Source organism: Malus sylvestris, chromosome 11, assembly GCF_916048215.2.
Source record: "Malus sylvestris chromosome 11, drMalSylv7.2, whole genome shotgun sequence".
In the NCBI taxonomy this organism is placed as follows: domain Eukaryota; kingdom Viridiplantae; phylum Streptophyta; class Magnoliopsida; order Rosales; family Rosaceae; genus Malus; species Malus sylvestris.
The window spans coordinates 107,221-127,626 of NC_062270.1; the positions used below are offsets into that span (position 1 = coordinate 107,221).

At 38.1% G+C, this 20,406-nt stretch overlaps 1 long non-coding RNA gene across 3 annotated transcripts; it reads right to left on the reverse strand.

The window, feature by feature from the left end:
• Nucleotides 1–6,217: 6,217 nt before the first annotated feature.
• On the reverse strand, nucleotides 6,218–11,091 carry LOC126589379 (uncharacterized). Of its 3 annotated transcripts, none has more exons than XR_007611827.1 (4): nucleotides 9,554–11,091; nucleotides 8,703–9,220; nucleotides 8,411–8,527; nucleotides 6,218–7,610 (listed from the first exon to the last, which is right to left on the reverse strand). It is a non-coding gene; the product is annotated as an uncharacterized LOC126589379 (long non-coding RNA). The 3 variants fall into 3 exon arrangements; XR_007611826.1 differs by having other exon boundaries at nucleotides 6,219–7,610; nucleotides 8,703–8,808; nucleotides 9,066–11,091; XR_007611825.1 differs by having other exon boundaries at nucleotides 8,703–11,091.
• Between the last annotated feature and the right edge of the window lie 9,315 nt (nucleotides 11,092–20,406).

Below are 20,406 nucleotides of genomic sequence, written 5' to 3' on the forward strand. Positions count from 1 at the left end.
AACATATGAATCCTACATGGAGACTGTGACCCTTTTTTAAAAGGGAACTTTAACGAAAAACTCCCGGTACTGTTCATTTTAACAAAAAACCACATTTTTACACTAAAAAATCAATCATGGTACTATTCATTTTATCATTTATTTTATCCTTATTGTTAAAACTCAAAGTTTTCAAATTATTTTCATAAATTTTCCTTTTTTAAAATGGCCCTCGCAACTCGCAGGCAGCGACTTGAGTCCTGTACATTTTGTGTTGGGCTGGCTTTTCAGTGATGAATATTTCACAAGGGCCACTAGCTTTAGCTTGCGTGTGTATTTTTGGTTTTCGTTTTGATGTATTGGCTGAGGTGAAGGGGATTTGTTTGTTTGTCACCCGCCAAGGCAAAGAAGAGAATGCAAGTCAATTCTGTATTGTATCAGTTGTTAGCTGAGTTTATGTTGTTGGAATACATTTGCGAAATAAGTAGTTCCTTCCTAGTTCCATTTGTGTCACCTTCAATGGTATGAAACTGTACTAATAGGTGGTTTACTGTTATGTTGAAGAATAATTTGTAATGATTTCGTTCTCTTTGCAAAAACTCTTTCATCTGTAGTGCAACATAATTAAAATCAAGGATTAATCTCAGTTTACTACCTTGAAGTTTCGTGGTTTTCAACATTTGGTATATAAAATTTTTTTCATCTCATAGTCATACCTCAAATCTTAATTGTGGATCATACTTTGTTATTATTTTTGTCAAGAGTTCTGTTAAAACGTGACGTTGCACTTGACTGGATGATGACTATGCAAAAATGTGGCACTATGAGCCCCACATAGGCATATAAACCCAATTAAAAATTCAAAAATATTTTTTTTGCCTATCCCTTTCTCCAGCAAGGAGACCGACGAAAAAAAAAAAAATTATAATCTCCATTCCTTATAGCCTACACCTTCTCCAGCTACCCCCCATCTCCCCCTAACAACCCACTCCCAAAGCTTCCCAAGCCGCCATTTTTCACTCACCCACCACACTGAGAACCCACATCCTCCACTTTCCTCACCGCCTCCATCTCATCCTTCGCCTCTCTCGCTGCCATAGTCATCTCCTTCACCAACCCTCTCGCTGCCATAGTCGTTGATTATGGCGATCCAAATCCAAAGACCTTCTGGAAGATTCCACGACGTGTTGAACATGGCCATGATGGTGATCGATGGCTTGGATCTGGTTGTGACGGTGAATGAGCTGTCTATGATCGAGTACCCTGATTGGATTGGGACGAAACGACGGCTTCAGATCCTGGCTTCATCCGTACGATTTTAGAAACAAATTCTTTGAACCAGGAGGAGTCCATGACCTTGGCGATGTCTTCAGATCTCGGTGGTAGACGCCACTGTCGTGGCAGAAATCGATGGCTGAGAAAGCTTTTGGAAATAGCTCTCCACCGCAGACCAGATCCATTGCGAAATAGATCTTGGACTTGCTCGCCATGACCTTTTGGAGCTAGACAATGTTGGGGTTCTTTTTTAGGTTTTAGGTTTTCAATTTTAATGTTTTAATTTTGTTATTTTTTAATTTTAATTTAAAAAAAAATTTGACACGTGTCTTTCGATCATTATTCACGTAGGCATCACGTCACCAGATAACGGTTGACTTAACATTAGCTTAACGGATGTATGAGACTGTTTCAAAATTAGTACTCGAGGTATGACTCTGGTATGAAAAAAACTTATGTACCAAATGTTGAAAACTACAAAACTTCAAGGTAGTAAACTAAGATCAATCTTAAAATCAATCATCCAGTCACCCAGGAGAGGAGAGGAGTTCACTCCAACAATTGGTTCATGGGTTTTTCAACAAAGAGATTGTAGGCACAATTTTCTTTACCAACATATCAACAACCACAAACGTTAGACATGATATGTTGAGTCGTTGTTGGAGGCGACAGATGGTTGTCCAAGCAGCACGGGCGAAAATCCACCAGAAGAAAATATGATGGGATTTGAACGATTTGTTTGCACCCAGAACGAGAAGAAGGTGAGTTTTATCTCTTAAAACCCGAATTGGTTGTGGTTGTTAAATCGGTATGCAGTTTTGGATGCCAAGATTTGAATGATTAAAATCCAACAACTGATCACTCTCGTGTTCCTAAAGAGATTTTTCAAAGAACGGTTCTCATATGTTATTATACAAGTTGAGAAAAAAATATTTTTTCAAGTGTTTATCTACTTGTATAATGACAAATAATGAATATGCCCGTGTTTCAGGCATATTGAAATATCTCTTGTGTTCCTAGGGTGGCAAACCAACCCATTAGATTGTTAACGGGTAATTATTATGATTCATCATATTATGGAAAATCAAACTAAATAGGTCTTAATTACTCATTAACAATCTAATAAATTAATTTGCCACCTCTTACCTCGATTAAGCACAAAGAGGGAAAGAAACTTCAACCTTTTACATAGCTTTTAATACTTAATGTTTCATTGAATATACTTAACTCATTTTGTTCAACCCTTATCTCTTACTCCTATGAATAACTACCTAACTTAAGGCATCAGAGAGTTGTTGGCCGGTATCAACCCCGTATCAAAATCCATGTATATAAGTTCAAATTATAAATTGAAACATTCCAATTTCAAATCCATTCAAGTCAAAATAAAAAATGAATAAGATCAAAAACAGGCATCAGAGAGTTGTTGCTTAGATAAATGCTATGTTGGTGGGTGCGTTCCTCACTATATTTTATTGGGTAAGAAGAGAGAAAATATAAGAAGGGTAGTGTTATTCACACATCCGTTTTTACTACTCACACATTCTTTTCAATTTGCAGCCGTTGGATTGAATAAATTGAAGAATATCAATAACAAAAATTTAACAAGAGTATATAAGATGTAAAAATAAGTGTGTGACTAGCACTATCCTATAAGAATACTTGAGGGGCTAATTTTGGAAGAAAGATTGGGTAAGAAGCTAGGGTTGCTGCATTTTTGCGTGGTTTTTTATTAATGAATTTGTGAGTGGACATGAGTTAAGCAAAATTGATTAGAGCAATGTGCTCTTTCTTTCACACCCCAAGTTTGAATATATTTTCCATATTTAGATGATTTTGTAAAGGGTGATGCTAGAGAAACCATTGAAAAAAGACTTAAACAATCAACCGCCACATCCTGTGGTCTACAAAATATGGTCGAAAAACATCGTTTCCCTAACATTTTCCTAGTTGTAACTTAGTTTGTCGTAACTATTTATAGGATCAAATACAATACACATACAAATATATATGGAGTTTTTAAAGTTGTTGGAATGATCCCCTGTCAACTTTGCCATTGCCACCACGTCCACTGTCTCACTATTACCACAACTAACACCATTGCCACTGTCTTGCCATGACCACCACTGCCCCACCACTTCCTACATTCTCCACTTCAATACCCTCACATGGCCATCACCACCTCCACCATCACCACCCCGTTACCTTCACTGACTACAACCACTATTGTTGCCAACCCCCCTCTCATTTTAACCATCACCGCTACCATTATTACCAAACAAGAATTTACATATTAGTACCAAACGCATTTTTAATGTTTTCATTCCCAAAATTATATTTTGTTGTTTTTTTATTTTACCAAATAGTTATTCAAAAATCGTTTTACAGTACATTACCAGACTAACCCTTGTATTTCTATTAGTTACAAGAGTAAACTGGGAATTTGAGAAAACTTTACGAACGAGTATTTTTCTATTTTACAAAACAGTGATTCAAAAATCGTTTCACAGTACGGTACCAGATTAGCCTTATATTTCTATTAATTACAGGGGGTAAATTGGGTGAAAACTTAAGAACGAGTGTAGTCAGCATTTTTGGGGTTTGAATAGCATTACCATGCGAGAAATCAGTAGACACTAGAATTTGTACCCGCGCGATGATGTGAGGTTGAAAATTATATGAAAGATTATGCAACTGCAATCTTCATTAGGGGTGGTTCTGTATGGGATACTATACCGAAATTAGTATCCCGAATCCCAAACTGAAATTTTTCGGGATGAGAATTTGAAGACCAATCCCAAACTAAATTTTCGGGAATCCCAAATTTCGGGAATCCTAAAATATTTTCGGGATTTCGGGACAAATCGGGAATCCTAAATTGAAATATGAAATTATGAATTTTTGTTCAAATATATAACTCAAGAACTAGGAATGTCACTTCATTCACACTACCATTTAATCGAACACTAACATGCCTGACTGTTTTTATCAGAGTCAAAATTCAAATTAATTAAACCTTTTTTGCAATCTGTTGAGAAACAAAAGAATCAAGCCTTCTGAAATCATCAGCCATGGCAACAACAATAAAAAAATCCAAATGAATATCAAACAGAACATGAAAAATATGCAAGGTATAGGGCATTCCAAGTTGCAGAGCATGAATTAAAAACTACTAGCATCAATTATAAAAGAATAATATTATATATATAATAATTAATATTATATATTTTCGGTTTGGTATGGGATTCCCGAAATATCGAGAAGCCAATCCTGAATCCCGTACCGAAATTTTGGTTTGGGTCGGGATTTTTTTGGTTCGGTTCGGAATTTTTGGGAATTTTTTCCACCCCTAATCTTCATAAACAATGTTTGAGTAAAAAATTGAGTTACAAACGCCAATGCAATTTATACACAACTTCATCATGAATGAAACAAATTTAAATATCTAAAGAGAATTCTATTTCTTCAAAGTAGAAAGGGGAAAATAAATGTTTGCTTAAAAAGTTGGGAGTAAAGACAACTGCATCAACTACAAATGTAATATTAAGGGAATACTTGCCAAATAAGGCGTATTACATTTTTAGCCTTTTCAAGTGCTACATGCAAAATTTGGATACCAGACTTTCTCCTAGCTTGAGTTGTATCCAAAGAAGGGAAAATGGACATTATTTTGCAATAAATTGCAAAAAAGTGCCTTGCACAGCTCTCCATGCTGCAGAAGAAAACAAAGACAGTCAACCAATAATGTACGATGATAAAACCACAAGACAAAATCGAAAGGTGACAGTGATCCAAAAAAAATATGCACGATAACTTCAAAATTGAGTTTTTGAGAGAGAGAGAGAAAGAGAGAGCTGAGAGAGGTGAAGTCACCTTGTAATCATGGACCAAATCCAATTTTTTTCTGATTACCCAAGCAGCAATTTGACTTGAGAAATCCTAAAATCAAACACCCCAAATAAGGTTCAATCAAATTTCGGCACAAAATATTAATTAGAAAAACCCTAAAGTGGAAGCGAAAAAGATTGAAACTTGCCTAATGTTATGTGTACAGTTTCAGCATCTGCTTGTGAAAAATATACTGTTGTGATCTGCCATATGCTGATCTCAGCTTCTCGAAAGTGACATCAACCGTTGACTGCTAGGTAGATAAAATTCATACGATATCTTACAAACCATGAGAAAAATTATTGCATCAAAGTTTTATGCTAAAAGAAAACTCACGTTTCTATATGAACCCAAAGTAGGATTTTTGCATATACTTTATTGGATTCATTCTTCAGATGAGTTTCTCGTACTGATCATCCATGTTATGTGAAAGGCTGATTCTACCTTCTGTAGTAAGTCACAAAAAAATGAAAAAAAATAAATTAGACAAAAAGGTTAGTTAGAATAAAAAAGAACCAATTGGAGAGATGAATAACCATTCTAACCAATCGGGAAAAGATACTTTTATATCCTGAAAAAAACTTTAGAGAAATTTGAAAAAGAAAAAGAACATAATTTCAATCTTTCAATTGGAATTACACAGAAAATTTACTAAAAATCCTAGATTCCATCACCCAACATTGGAAAATAAATCACGAAGTAATGCAGAAGCAGACATACAACATAAATAAAAGAAAGGAACACGCAAGAACCGAAACGTTAAAAGCAACACATAGCCATTTTAAAGCCTCAAAATCTTGCCAAGACCAAAATTCCACTCCCTGGAAAACCCCAAAATCAGCAAATAGAAAAATCAAATTTGATAACAATGAAGAAACCACCAAATTTCCAGTTAAAACAAAATTAATACAACCTTTGCAAAAAACAATCAGATGATAAAAACTAAAATTCGTAAAGCATTTTTGTAAGTAGAGAAACTTCTGCAAAAAAAGAGCAGCAGAAAATTAAGAGTGTAATTCGTTAAAAAATCATATTTTTACACTAAAAAGTCAATCCTGATACTATTCATTTTACCTTTTATTTTGTTCTTATCATTAAAACTCAAAGTTTTCAAGCCATTTTCATTAATTTTCCTTACTAAATACCATGCTCCCACATTTCAAGCTGTGGATTTTCATATGAGGCCAATGAAGGAACAATAAGCAGCGCTGAATTTAATTCCATCATCAATGCCTTGAACTTGTAGGATCTAAATTAAAATAAAAAATAAACCTAAAATGCACATTCATCAACAAAAATGAAATCAGACCCTAAAACTTCTATCATGGAGTAAAATATTAACATTGGGAAAAGGAGAATAAAAGAATTCTGAAAAGGAAACCGAGGGTTCATTTGTTGTACTGAATTGGACTAGCTTCAGAGACTAAACTGAACTAGCTTAGAATAAACTAAGCTGGATTGATTTAATAAGGAGTTTGATGCAATGTCAAACTAAGAACTAAAATAAAAAAATTAAAAAAAAATATTTTTTTTTCTTTTTTTTTCGTTTTTTTTTTCCTTTTCTAGAATTCTTTTTCCCCTTTCCCAAATCTCTCCTCTTACTTTCCAGTCTGTCACCGTCTCAATCTCTCTCTATCTATTTTCTCCCTCATCAGCAAATTCCATTCTTTTCACTCATTCTCAGAAAAAGCCTCAGCATTTTTCACAATCTTCAACTCATCCATTTTTCCAGAATCTTCAGGATCCCTCCAAATTATTCAAAATTCTCTTTTGGTTACCGTTTTGTCATCTGGGTTTTCTCAGAGCTTATTGTTATCTGGATGTTGAAATTGCAGACCAGAAGCATGTTTGATCCTCCACCCACTCCTCTCTGATTCTATTATACATCATTCATCTTCCATTTTTGCTAAATTATTACTGGAAATTCCAAACATATCCATTCCCCGCAACCCCATTTCTTATAATCCAAATCATATCATCGGTAATTGACATCATCATCAAAAAGTTTCTTTGTTTTTTTGTTTCAAACTTTGTCATCTGGGTTTTGTCATACGGGTTATGTCATATGGGATATGGCAGATCCTGTATCAAACAACAAACCACCGTCATCGTCTAAGGCCCCAGATCCGGCCGACCTAGACTCTTCTTCGAGCTGGAGCCCATCGATTTGAGACCTGTTGGGAGAGTTGGTTAGCGAAGCAGACGAATGAAGAAGACAAGCGAAGCAGACGAACGAAGACGGTCTTAACAGTCTTGTTGTTTTTGGGGGGTCTCGCAAAGACCACCTAAAGAGGTTGCTGGTCGAGGCGAGTCCCTTGTAGTACCATTAAAAGTAGTCCCTGCTCCAAACACACACTGGACTAAGTGTTAGTCCAGTCTAGTATAGTAAGACTTAGAGAAGCCAAATAAACGGGCCCTGCCAAGATCATCTATACCAAATGACAACATTTTAATCTTTCAAACTGCTTCTGAAAAAAAAAGTAAATTAAATGAGGGAATCTATACCTTAAGACAACGGAAAAAGTAGATTAAAGCTGGAAAGTATCAAACTTTACAACTTTCTCCAAAAGCATATATCACTACAAAAGTACCAATTTCTCGCATTAATCAGAAACTACGCAATATTATTTAATATTTTCCAATGAATTTTAAACCCTAAAATTGTCACATTTAGACGTGAAATTTATTCAAGAAGCACTTGTCAAATGTTTGACAAAATTTGGCAATTCGAATAAAATCCATACAATGCAGTTATCACAATCGTCAAGACCAACATTTGAAAAATGCAGATAAATTCACAGATATGGCACATCATAAAAACTCATTGAGATTGAGATTACACTAAATTAAAAACATTCTTATTAAAATAGAGTAAGTCACAAAACGCACAATCAAAACAACATAGACCTTACTTTAAACTTGTAGAGACTCCAAAGAAATCCTGAACTCATTCGGCTACATAATTAAAAAAAAAAGAATAATAGTAAAAAAACGATCCATCTGGACAAAAATTCTCACACGAAATATAATTGAAACATGAAATTCTTAAGTTACCCAATTAGACCAAGAAGAACCAATCGTTAATTGAGAATTCACCGAATAAAACAATGCAAGAATTGACCAAGTAAAACAACGAAAAATTGATTGCAACAAAGTAAGAAACAGAGGGTAGGATTTGCCCCACTGCAATAGATCCAGCATTTATGCAAAGGAAATTCTATTATGAATTAAAAGAAAAGGTGTGTGAGGGAGAAAGAGAGAGACGTACCTTTTTGCAGAGACCAGAGGTTCTAAGTTTGAGAAACAGATTGAGAGATCTGTACTTGAGTTCTCCACTCTACTTAAGCCAGTGGAGAACTCCGTTTAGATTGTAATTCCAGGGTGCCTGCAAAGTTAGCATCTTACTTAAAATTTAATCAGTATTTTATGCATTAATAAAAGCAAAGTCCTTCCATTTAAATCAAACCCATCAAATTAAACGTACAATTAAATCCAATCCAGACTTGAAAATCTAAACTTTATATCAAATTGAGATTTTTTTTTTCTTTTTTTAAGCTCACCAGTCACCAGTTTTTGGGTGTTTATGGAAGGAACCTCAAAAGTGGAAGCCAAATGTATCCCTTTGTACTTCTTCTTTTTGTCTCCTCATCTTCCTATTTGTAAAGTCTAAAAAGCTCAAATCAGAATTGCATCAAATAATTTGCCAGATTTTACAATGCGAAGGGACATGTTTTCAAATTAACATACCAAGATATCATTAGTGGACACAAATGATTAAAATTAGTGATAAAAAACTAAAATCAAAACAAGAAAATTAAAAATTGAAGATTGATAGAACTTACAAACGGTAGCTTGTTTGTAGACTTAAATCGAGGAAAAGTAGAGAAAGAATGACCAATAAGGGAGCAAGAGAAAATTAAAACCTTTATTTCTGCTTTGCGATGCTCTGAGATGGTATGAAGTTATATCTTCCAATTTTATGATAAATGGGTGAAATCGCAGTGATGAATTTTTAATGTTGCGGTTTTCAATTTGTTGGTAGAAGCAATGGAGAATGTTTATTCTTGTAATTGGGTAACTGCAGTAAAGATGAGAAGAGTTAAAATCCCAATCCTCAAGCGAATAAGAGTTAATATATCAATGACTTGGTGAATGGAATGTAATACTTGTAACTCCTAGCTTTTACACTAAATCTTCAACAAAATAAGAGTTAATAGATCAATGACTTCTTGATTGGAATGAGATATTTTTATATAAATGCTTAAAACCAAAATTCTATCAAACTAAATCCAAGTTCGAGAAGGCAGTGGAAAAGGTAATTATCAAAATGAGAAGAGTTTAACCAAATTAGGCATTGTTCTCAACACTATTAGCACATGTATGACTTGTAGGAAAAAGAAGTAATGCTAACCTGAAGAGAAAAAGTTTATCCTCAGTGTGTTGCCCTCTTTGTGTTTTTCTTTTTCCAAAAAATATGCAACCAAACCCATGAACTATCTATCCAACTCAATACTCAAAAACCCAATTAAAAACCAAGAAGCATAATTCAAGCATTATCAAAATAGGTAAAAACATAGACATTGGTCATTTGTAGAGCAAAGCACAATTTGTTCCACAAACTTCTCCAACACAAAAATATAGAGATTTGAGCTTTTAACTCATGGAAATGAAAACGGAAACAATCTATAGTAGAATGAATTATGCTCCCACCTATTTCAGAAGGTCACAAAGTTTGAACATCACGCTAACATGAAAATTTTAAAAGCAACAAAATAAACTTTAAATTGGCAAGACACAAAACATATACAAACGAAGGCAATGCCACAGTCCACAAAAGAAAAATAAAGAAAGAAAATCATACAACACAGTCGGGCACAATTAATCACATACACTAACTACAAACATCACAACCTTAATTTTTTTGCCAGTTTAAAACGTTGTATTTATAAAGATTAGCACAGCGCCATTACAAAAAAAAAAAAGATTGGCACTTTTTCAAACTGTGCTTAATTTCTCAATCAAAGATTAGAAAAACCAAAAAACAAAGTAAAAATGTATAAAACACATATAAAAAAGTAATGGCAGTACCTCTGAAACTTTAGGATTATAGTTCACCTTGATAGCAATGGTCGAAGAGAAATCAGGTCCAAATTTGTCACTCATTTGCAAAACCAAATTTACATTATTCAATTAGTTTGACCAACTGAATTTATAAACCAATGGAGAACCTAGCCCTGTCTCTGTTCTTGATATTGGTCAATTTGTTTCAGGTCATGGTATTTGTTCAAACTCTTTATTTGCCCGTATTTTCAAGTTTTATACCTCTCAGTATTGGTCCAATGGAGAGCTAACAATATCTCACGAGTTAATTCAATGTCACTTTCACCAGATTTTATCATTGCTATTATGCCTTGGTTTATTAAGTTTTGCACCCAACATCTGTCTATAAGAGAAATCAACATCATCTAATGCCTTACTTAAGGCTATGAAGAGAGAGATTAGGAGTTAGGATTGTTGAAAATATCGCGCTTAAGAATGGGAAAAATAGAACAATCTCCGGAAATCGAAAACAAATAACCAAGATAAATAACACCAAGAATTTATATGGTTCGACAATATGTGCCTACGTCCACGAGACAGCAACAACAATCTTTTACTATATCAATAATGAGTACAACCAATAATCTTGCCAAATCTATAGAACTAGGACCTGACGAAAAACCTGAAAGAACAATAACAAGAAATACACTATATCTTTTCTTTTCTTTCGCACACACTACAATATTCTCTCACTCTAATCCCCTGAGTGAGTGGTATACATTTTATTGTTTTGCTCCCTTTTAATTCAAAACTAGTACAATAGCCCCTTTATATAGACATAATAAAGGTCTTCTCCAATAAGGATTATTAATCCTAATTGGAATCTAGTTATAAATCCTACTCCAATTGAGAAACTAACTCCAACAACAACAACAACAACAACAAAGCCTTTTCCCACTAAGTGGGGTCGGCTATATGAATCCTAGAACGCCATTGCGCTCGGTTTTGTGTCATGTCCTCCGTTAGATCCAAGTACTCAAGTCTTTTCTTAGGGTCTCTTCCAAAGTTTTCCTAGGTCTTCCTCTACCCCTTCGGCCCTGAACCTCTGTCCCGTAGTCACATTTTCGAACCGAAGCGTCAGTAGGCCTTCTTTGCACATGTCCAAACCACCGGAACCGATTTTCTCTCATATTTCCTTCAATTTTGGCTACTCCTACTTTACCTCGGATATCCTCATTCCCAATCTTATCCTTTCTCGTGTGCCCATACATCCCACGAAGCATCCTCATCTCCGCTAGACCCATTTTGTGTACGTGTTGATGCTTCACCGCCCAACCTTCTGTGCCATACAACATCACTGGCCTTATTGCCGTCCTATAAAATTTTCCCTTGAGCTTCAGTGGCCTACGACGGTCACACAACACGCCGGATGCACTTCATCCATCCATCTTGTATTCTATGGTTGAGATCTCCATCTAATTCTCCGTTCTCTTGCAAGATAGATCCTAGGTAGCGAAAACGGTCACTTTTTGTGATCTTCGCTAGATTGCTCCGGTCATTAGTGTGGATAAGTATATAAATGGATAGAGATAGGAAAGCAAACACAAGATGTACGTGGTTCACCCAGATTGGCTACGTCCACGGAATAGAGGAGTTCTCATTAATTGTGAAGGGTTTACACAAGTACATAGGTTCAAGCTCTCCTTTAGTAAGTACAAGTGAATGATTTAGTACAAATGACATTAGGAAATATTGTGGGAGAATGATCTCGTAACCACGAAACTTCTAAGTACTGGAGTGTGGTATCGTCTTGACTTTCCTTATCTGTCTCATAGGTAGATGTGGCATCTTCTCTGGAAGTACTCTTCCTCTATCCAGGGGTGGTATCTGTAACTGGTGGAGATGCACAAGGTAATGTATCAATGTCACTTGAAGCTTACTTGTAGTTTCAGGCTTGGTCAAGCGCGATACAAACCATGTAGTAGGAGTCCCCCAAGTCGCCGAGCTAGGGGATCTGCTGACAGAGGTGACAGACAAGGTAAGCAATCAGAGCTCCGGCTGATTGTTCACATTCTCCCTATCTTGCAGGCAGCATGAAGGATAAAGAGAAGAAAAATGAGAAGATATGATATGAGATACTTTTGCTTTTGAAGAAGTAACTTTCCACAGGCTTATTCTTGAACTGGGCTGGAGGGTTTTCTGGTTTCCTCCAGAGATAAGGCCGACTGAAGAATTTGAGGGTCAAAACAAGTCCATCAAATCTAGAGTACGTTCGACCCTGCTGATATGGGATACTTTTGCTTTTGACAGAGTAATGGATGTATCGGCACGTGTGCTGTTACGCTTGTCTCCACATGCTTCCTTGTATCCTTCTCACTTGCCCTATCTGTTCCTCAGGCAGATGCGGGATCTTCCCTGGAAGCATAAGATGTTGAAGATGAGTACTCGAGAGCAATGTCAGGTAAGTAATCAAGTAAGCGGTTCCAGGCAGTCAGTTCCTGGCTGGAAGCTTGATTCCAAGTGCTGACTGATTGCTCTCTTTCTCCTTGTCTTGTAGGTAAGAACAAGGCCAAAGGAAAAGACAGGGAAAAAACATGATATGGGATACTCTTGCTTTTAACCCTGATGATATGAGATATTCTTGCTCTAGTATAGCTTGTTTACAGAGGTATTATCGGGGGGAAAGAAAGCTGAATATTTCGAAAGGCTTCGTTGGGAGTGCCCTCTCAGATAAGAGGAAGGGTTGAGCATTTTTGCAGGTCTGCCTGTCTGTTGGGGATGGAGGTCGACATATATAGGAGTCTCCCTAACATCAAGTAATAATGCTATTCCTTTACCCTGCTTGGTCATAGCACGGTAGTGGGAGTTGCCAGCTTCACAAGTTTTAACTCTGTCAGAGCACTTTGAAAAAGTGGTCTGTGGTATCTGGAAAGCTGATGTTGCGTGTGAAGATTACAGACAAGCTTTATCCAAGGAGATCCAGCTCTTGAAGTTGGGAAAGTGGTGCCTCTTCGGTTTTCGAACAAGCAATCCTGTCGGGGATCTGGCTTTCGAGATTCGGAGAACGATGCCTCTTCGATTTTTGAGAAAGCAATCCTACTGGGGGTCTGGCTCTCGAGATTCGGAGAGCGGTGTCTTCGATTTTTGAGAAAGTAATTATGTTGGGGAGTCTGGCTCTCGAGATTCGGAGGGCGGTGCCTCTTCGATTTTGGAGCAAGCAATATTGTTGGGAGTGTTTTCTCGAATGTGAGTAAAGGTTGGGCATGTTTGCTAGTCTACCTTGCCACGAAGCACAGAGGTTGACACACAGGGACTTTCCAATTATCCAGCAGTGGTACTGTTCCTTTACCCTCTCTTCGATTTTTGAGAAAGTAATCATGTTAGGAGTCTGGCTCTCAAGATTCGAAGGGCGGTGCCTCTTCGATTTTGGAGCAAGCAATCTTGTTGGGAGTGTTTTCTCGAATGTGAGTAAAGGTTGGGCATGTTTGCTAGTCTACCTTGCCACGAAGCACAGAGGTTGACACACAGGGACTTTCCAATTATCCAGCCGTGGTACTGTTCCTTTACCCTCTCTTCGATTTTTGAGGAAGTAATCATGTTGGGAGTCTGGCTCTCGAGATTCGGAGGGCGGTGCCTCTTCGATTTTGGAGCAAGCAATCTTGTTGGGAGTGTTTTCTCGAATGTGAGTAAAGGTTGGGCATGTTTGCTAGTCTACCTTGCCACGAAGCACAGAGGTTGACACACCGGGACTTTCCAATTATCCAACAGTGGTACTGTTCCTTTACCCTTGTGGGTAATAATATGGTAGCTAGACCTTCAAAATTTATGTGTCTAAACTCTGTTAGTGTTGTTTCTTTGCTAATCTTTTACCCTTCTTGGTCAGAGCGATGTAGTGGGAGCTACAAGCTTCACGTGTCTCAACTTTGTCAGAGAACTTTGGCAAAGTTATATGTGGTACCCATGAACTACTGTTGCGTGTGGGAAGTGGGTGATTGAACAGTACGATTCATGTGCTTTCTACTTCGCCAGAAATCTTTGACAGAATGCCCATAATTTCCGCAAAGCTGAGTGCGTGTGACAGGTGCTGACAGGGCTGGAAAAGTAGGTGCCTCTTCGATTTCTGAGATCGGCCCTCGTGGTCTCTGAGCAGCCCAGCTTTTGAGAAAGCAAGCCTCTTCGATTTCTGAGATCGGCCTTCGTGGTCTTTGAGCAGCCCAACTTTTGAGAAAGCACACGCCTCTTCGATTTCTGAGATCGACCCTCGTGGTCTCTGAGCAGCCCAGCTTTTGAGAAGGCAAACGCCTCTTCGATTTCTGAGCAGGCGCCTCTTCGATTTCTGAAGCTTCATCGAGTGCAGATTTTTATAGGGGCTGGCATTAAGTTCCAAAGCACACTTGAATATCCACCAGTAGAAGCTCCATTCTTGCACTTCTAAGATCTTTGTTTGTCCGACCTCTTCTCTCTTCAACACCTTTGAAAATGTCTGGCCCTTCCGACCGTCGTTTTGACTTGAACCTTGTTGAAGAGGCAGCCCCGCCTTCTCCAGACAACATATGGCGCCCATCCTTCATCTCCCCTACTGGTCCTCTTACCGTTGGGGATTCCGTGATGAAGAATGATATGACCGCTACGGTAGTGGCCAGGAACCTTCTCACTCCCAAAGATAACAGACTACTTTCCAAACGGTCTGATGAGTTGGCTGTTAAGGATTCTCTGGCTCTTAGTGTTCAGTGTGCAGGTTCTGTGTCTAATATGGCTCAACGCCTATTTGCTCGAACCCGCTAAGTTGAATCATTGGCGGCTGAAGTGATGAGTCTCAAACAGGAGATTAGAGGGCTCAAGCATGAGAATAAACAGTTGCACCGGCTCGCACATGACTATGCTACAAACATGAAGAGGAAGCTTGACCAGATGAAGGAATCTGATGGTCAGGTTTTACTTGATCATCAGAGATTTGTGGGTTTGTTCCAAAGGCATTTATTGCCTTCGTCTTCTGGGGCTGTACCGCTTAATGAAGCTCCCAATGATCAACCTCTGATGCCTCCTCCTTCTAGGGTTATGTCCAGTACTGAGGCTCCGAATGATCCCCCTCCGGTGCCTTCTCTTTCTGGGGCTCTACCGACTGCTGAGACTTCTCCTAAGCAACCTTTGTGAAGGCTCCCTCTTGTTTGTTTATTTTGACTCAAGTATATGTACATATTTGTAACTTATCGGGGATATCAATAAATAAGCTTTCCTTCATTTCAACGTATTGTGTTAAATACACCAAAGCCTTCTTCGTTAAGTTCTTTGAATTTTATTTTGTTGAAGCTTGTATGTTGAAGCTTTGTGAGTGGAGCATGTAGGTTGAGGTAGTGTTCCCTTAATTTCCCGAGTGAGGAAAACTTCTCGGTTGGAGACTTGGAAAATCCAAGTCACTGAGTGGGATCGGCTATATGAATCTTAGAACGCCATTATGTTCTGTACTGTGTCATGTCCTCCGTTAGATCCAAGTACTCTAAGTCTTTTCTTAGGGTCTCTTCCAAAGTTTTCCTAGGTCTTCCTCTACCCCTTCGGCCCTGAACCTCTGTCCCATAGTCGCATCTTCTAATTGGAGCGTCAGTAGGCCTTCTTTGCACATGTCCAAACCATCGTAACCGATTTTCTCTCATCTTTCCTTCAATTTCGGCTACTCCTACTTTACCCCGGATATCCTCATTCCTAATCTTATCCTTTCTCGTGTGCCCACACATCCAACGAAGCATCCTCATCTCCGCTACACCGATTTTGTGTACGTGTTGATGCTTCACCGCCAAACACTCTGTGCCATACAGCATCGCCGGCCTTATTGCCGTTCTATAAAATTTTCCCTTGAGCTTCAGTGGCATACGGCGGTCACACAACACGCCGGATGCACTCTTCCACTTCATCCATCCAGCTTGTATTATATGGTTGAGATCTCCATCTAATTCTCCGTTCTTTTTCAAGATAGATCCTAGGTAACGAAAACGGTCGCTCTTTGGTATTTCTTGATCTCCGATCCTCACCCCTAACTCGTTTTGGCCTCCATTTGCACTGAACTTGCACTCCATATATTCTGTCTTTGATCGGCTTAGGCGAAGACCTTTAGATTCCAACACTTCTCTCCAAAGGTTAAGCTTTGCATTTACCCCTTCCTGAGTTTCATCTATCAACACTATATCGTCTGCGAAAAGCATACACCAAGGAATATCATCTTGAATATGTCCTGTTAACTCATCCATTACCAACGCAAAAAGGTAAGGACTTAAGGATGAGCCTTGATGTAATCCTACAGTTATGGGGAAGCTTTCGGTTTGTCCTTCATGAGTTCTTACGGCAGTATTTGCTCCTTCATACATATCCTGTATAGCTTGGATATATGCTACTCGTACTCCTTTCTTCTCTAAAATCCTCCAAAGAATGTCTCTTGGGACCCTATCATACGCTTTTTCCAAATCTATAAAGACCATATGTAAATCCTTTTTCCCATCTCTATATCTTTCCATCAATCTTCGTAAGAGATAGATTACCTCCATGGTTGAGCGCCCTGGCATGAACCCGAATTGGTTGTCCGAAACCCATGTCTCTTGCCTCAATCTATGCTCAATGACTCTCTCCCAGAGCTTCATTGTATGACTCATTAGCTTAATACCCCTATAGTTCATGCAATTTTGTACATCGCCCTTATTCTTGTAGATAGGCACCAAAGTGCTCGTTCGCCACTCATTTGGCATCTTCTTCGTTTTCAAAATTCTATTGAAAAGGTCAGTGAGCCATGTTATACCTGTCTCTCCCAAAACTTTCCACACTTCGATTGGTATATCGTCTGGGCCTACTGCTTTTCTATGCTTCATCTTCTTCAAAGCTACAACCACTTCTTCCTTCCGAATTCTACGATAAAAAGAGTAGTTTCGACACTCTTCTGAGTTACTCAACTCCCCTAAAGAAGCACTCATTTCATGTCCTTCATTGAAAAGATTATGAAAATAACATTTCCATCTGTCTTTAACCGCGTTCTCTGTAGCAAGAACCTTTCTATCCTCATCCTTGATGCACCTCACTTGGTTTAGGTCCCTTGTCTTCTTTTCCCTTGCTCTAGCTAGTTTATAGATATCCAACTCTCCTTCTTTGGTATCTAGTCGCTTATACATATCGTCATAAGCCACTAACTTAGCTTCTCTCACAGCTTTCTTCGCCTCTTGCTTCGCTTTTCTATACCTTTCACCATTTTCATCGGTCATATCCTTGTATAAGGCTTTACAACATTCCTTCTTAGCCTTCACCTTTGTTTGTACCTCCTCATTCCACCACCAAGATTCCTTTTGGTGTGGGGCAAAGCCCTTGGACTCTCCTAATACCTCTTTTGCTACTTTTCGGATACAACTAGCCATGAAATCCCACATTTGGTTAGCTTCCCCCTCTCTATCCCACACACACTGGGTGATTACTTTCTCTTTGAAAATGGCTTGTTTTTCTTCTTTTAGATTCCACCATCTAGTCCTTGGGCACTTCCAAGTCTTGTTCTTTTTTCTCACTCGTTTGATATGTATATCCATCACCAACAAGCGATGTTGATTAGCCACGCTCTCTCCTGGTATAACTTTGCAATCCTTACAAGTTATACGATCCCCTTTCCTCATTAGAAGAAAATCTATTTGTGTTTTTGACGACCCACTCTTGTAGGTGATCACATGTTCTTCTCTCTTCTTAAAGAAGGTGTTGGCTAAGAAGAGATCATATGCCATTGCAAAATCCAAGATAGCTTCCCCATCCTCGTTTCTCTCCCCAAAACCATGGCCACCATGAAAACCTCCATAGTTGCCTGTCTCCCTGCCCACGTGTCCATTTAAATCTCCTCCTATAAATAACTTCTCTGTCTGAGCAATTGGGAAAAATCCAATTGGAAAAACAATTTAATCCTCTAAGACTATAATTCCTTATAGACTTAGGACAACTTATCATGGGGCTGGAAAAAGCCTAATAAGGATATATATATACATATATATGTATATTGTTAGCTAATATAGGATAAGTAGGTATGAAATCATCCCTTTTTTCTAGCCTTTTCAACAACATATAAAGCTATAGTCCCCAAGCCATCAAATAAAGCTAGAACGCTCTCTATCATACTACCAAAGACAATGCACCAACTACTATTCTAGGCATATCCATCCCTCACTAATCTCTGGCCCGTTTAATAATAATAAAAAAAATCACCCACAGTAAAAACCGAAACAGCTAAATTAAACCCAAAAATTAATCATCATCATCCATTTGTATTGCTGAGAAATGTTTAGCCCTTTAATTAAAACACCAAAAAAAAAAATTCCTCACCCACAGTAAAAAAACCGAAACATGCAAAGCAAAACCCAAAAATTAATCATCAGTATTACTCTTTTTTTTTCTTCTTAAGTTTGAGGAAAAAATCGAAGCACAAACAATCAAAAAACCCACAACAACAACAACAAAACAACAACAAAGCATTTTCCCACTAAGTGGGGTCAGCTAACAAACAATCAAAAAACCCAAAAATAACACCAAAGAGATAAATTATATACCTGACCGAGAAAAAGCTTGGAAAAAAAGCTTGGAAGCTCACAGAATAAAACCCTAAAGCTTGAAGAAGAATGTTTCCTGCAACTTAAATGCAAAATCAGAGATAACAACCAGACGTAGAGCACGAAAAAACAAAGAAACGTTGGGCAAAAAAGCCGAATAGCCCAAATTCACAGCAATCAATCATAAAATTTTCTTCCTAACCAAACAGAAAATAAACCAACACATGCATCAACATACCTAAACGAAAGAGATTCGTTCGCGCAAAACAGGGGAAAAAACGCCAAACATCTTCGAGAAGATCCGATCGGAATCGAAATCAAAAGACGGACAGGAAAACTGAGAGAAACGGAACGGCAGATAGAAAAAAGAAGAGGAAAAGAAAAGGTTAAATTACATTTTACCGGTTTGGGTTTGGTTCTAAGCTTTTTAGAACATTGTTAAAACATTTCAATTTCATACCCTTATTTATCATTTTATTTCAATTTCATACATTTATTATACAATCCGTTAAACGATGACATGGTAAATATAGGTCTACATTTGTATGTGGCTGCCAAATTTGTGACACGGACAAATTTTTTTATTTTATGCATTTAAATATAATAATTTACCCTATAAAAAATTAAAAAAAAAACTGAAATCCATCCCTGCCCCGCAACCCCCCATCCCACCCCCACCTCCCCGGCAACCCCGCCATCGCCCCGAAACCCTAATGCCATCGCCCCGAAACCCTAATGCGAATTCGAACCCCGAGGGCGTCATCCTCCCCCGCATCATCCTACCCAAAATTCTTGTTCTCCAAGGAGGTGGCGAGCCCCGATTCGTCCACGTGCTCCATCTGCCTTTGCGACTACAAGGACGCATAGATGCTCCGGATGATGCCAGAGTGCAAGCACTGGGGAATTGGGAAAACCCATCAGGAAAATGCTGCGTTGGGAGAGGTGGAACCCTAGGGAGGTGGCGCAGATACTGTGGTTTGTAAGGAAGGGAAATCGGCCCGGTAAACGAGATCGGGAGGTGACGGAGGAACTCTATGAGAAGCAGACAGATCAGAGAGAGAGCTCTGTGGTGGTGATGGGGAGGGGGTGGTGTTGATTTGGGGAGAGAGAAGGGAGGGAAGGTGAAGAGAGTGAAGGAGAGGGAGAAGTGGGTCGGGGAAGACATGGGTTTTAGGTTTTATTTTTTTTTTAATACTTTTTTTAATTAATTATTTTAGGGTAAATTATTATATTTTTAAATACATAAATTATTTTTTATGCCATGTGGCATAAAATTCGTTGACACGTCAGTACAAATGTGGATCCCATATTTGCTATGTTATCACTTAATGGTTTACCTAACAAATTTTCTAACGTAGGTACGAGATTAAAATAAAATAATAAGTAAATATAAAAAATTGAAATTTTTAAAAAATGTTGTATGATGTTGCAATTGATCCTAAATATAATATAAGGGATACAATGTAATTTACCTAGAAGAAAAGGTGGAAGAAAAAGTGGAAAAAAGAAGAGGAAAAGAAAAAGTGGAAAAAAGAAGAGGAAAAGAAAAAGTGGACGCGCACCACCACATGATCAAGGGCAAGACAGTCACTTCACGTCACTGTACAATCCACTAAAACCCCAAAAACCATGAATAAAATGAGGGACAAAACCGGCGACGCACCGT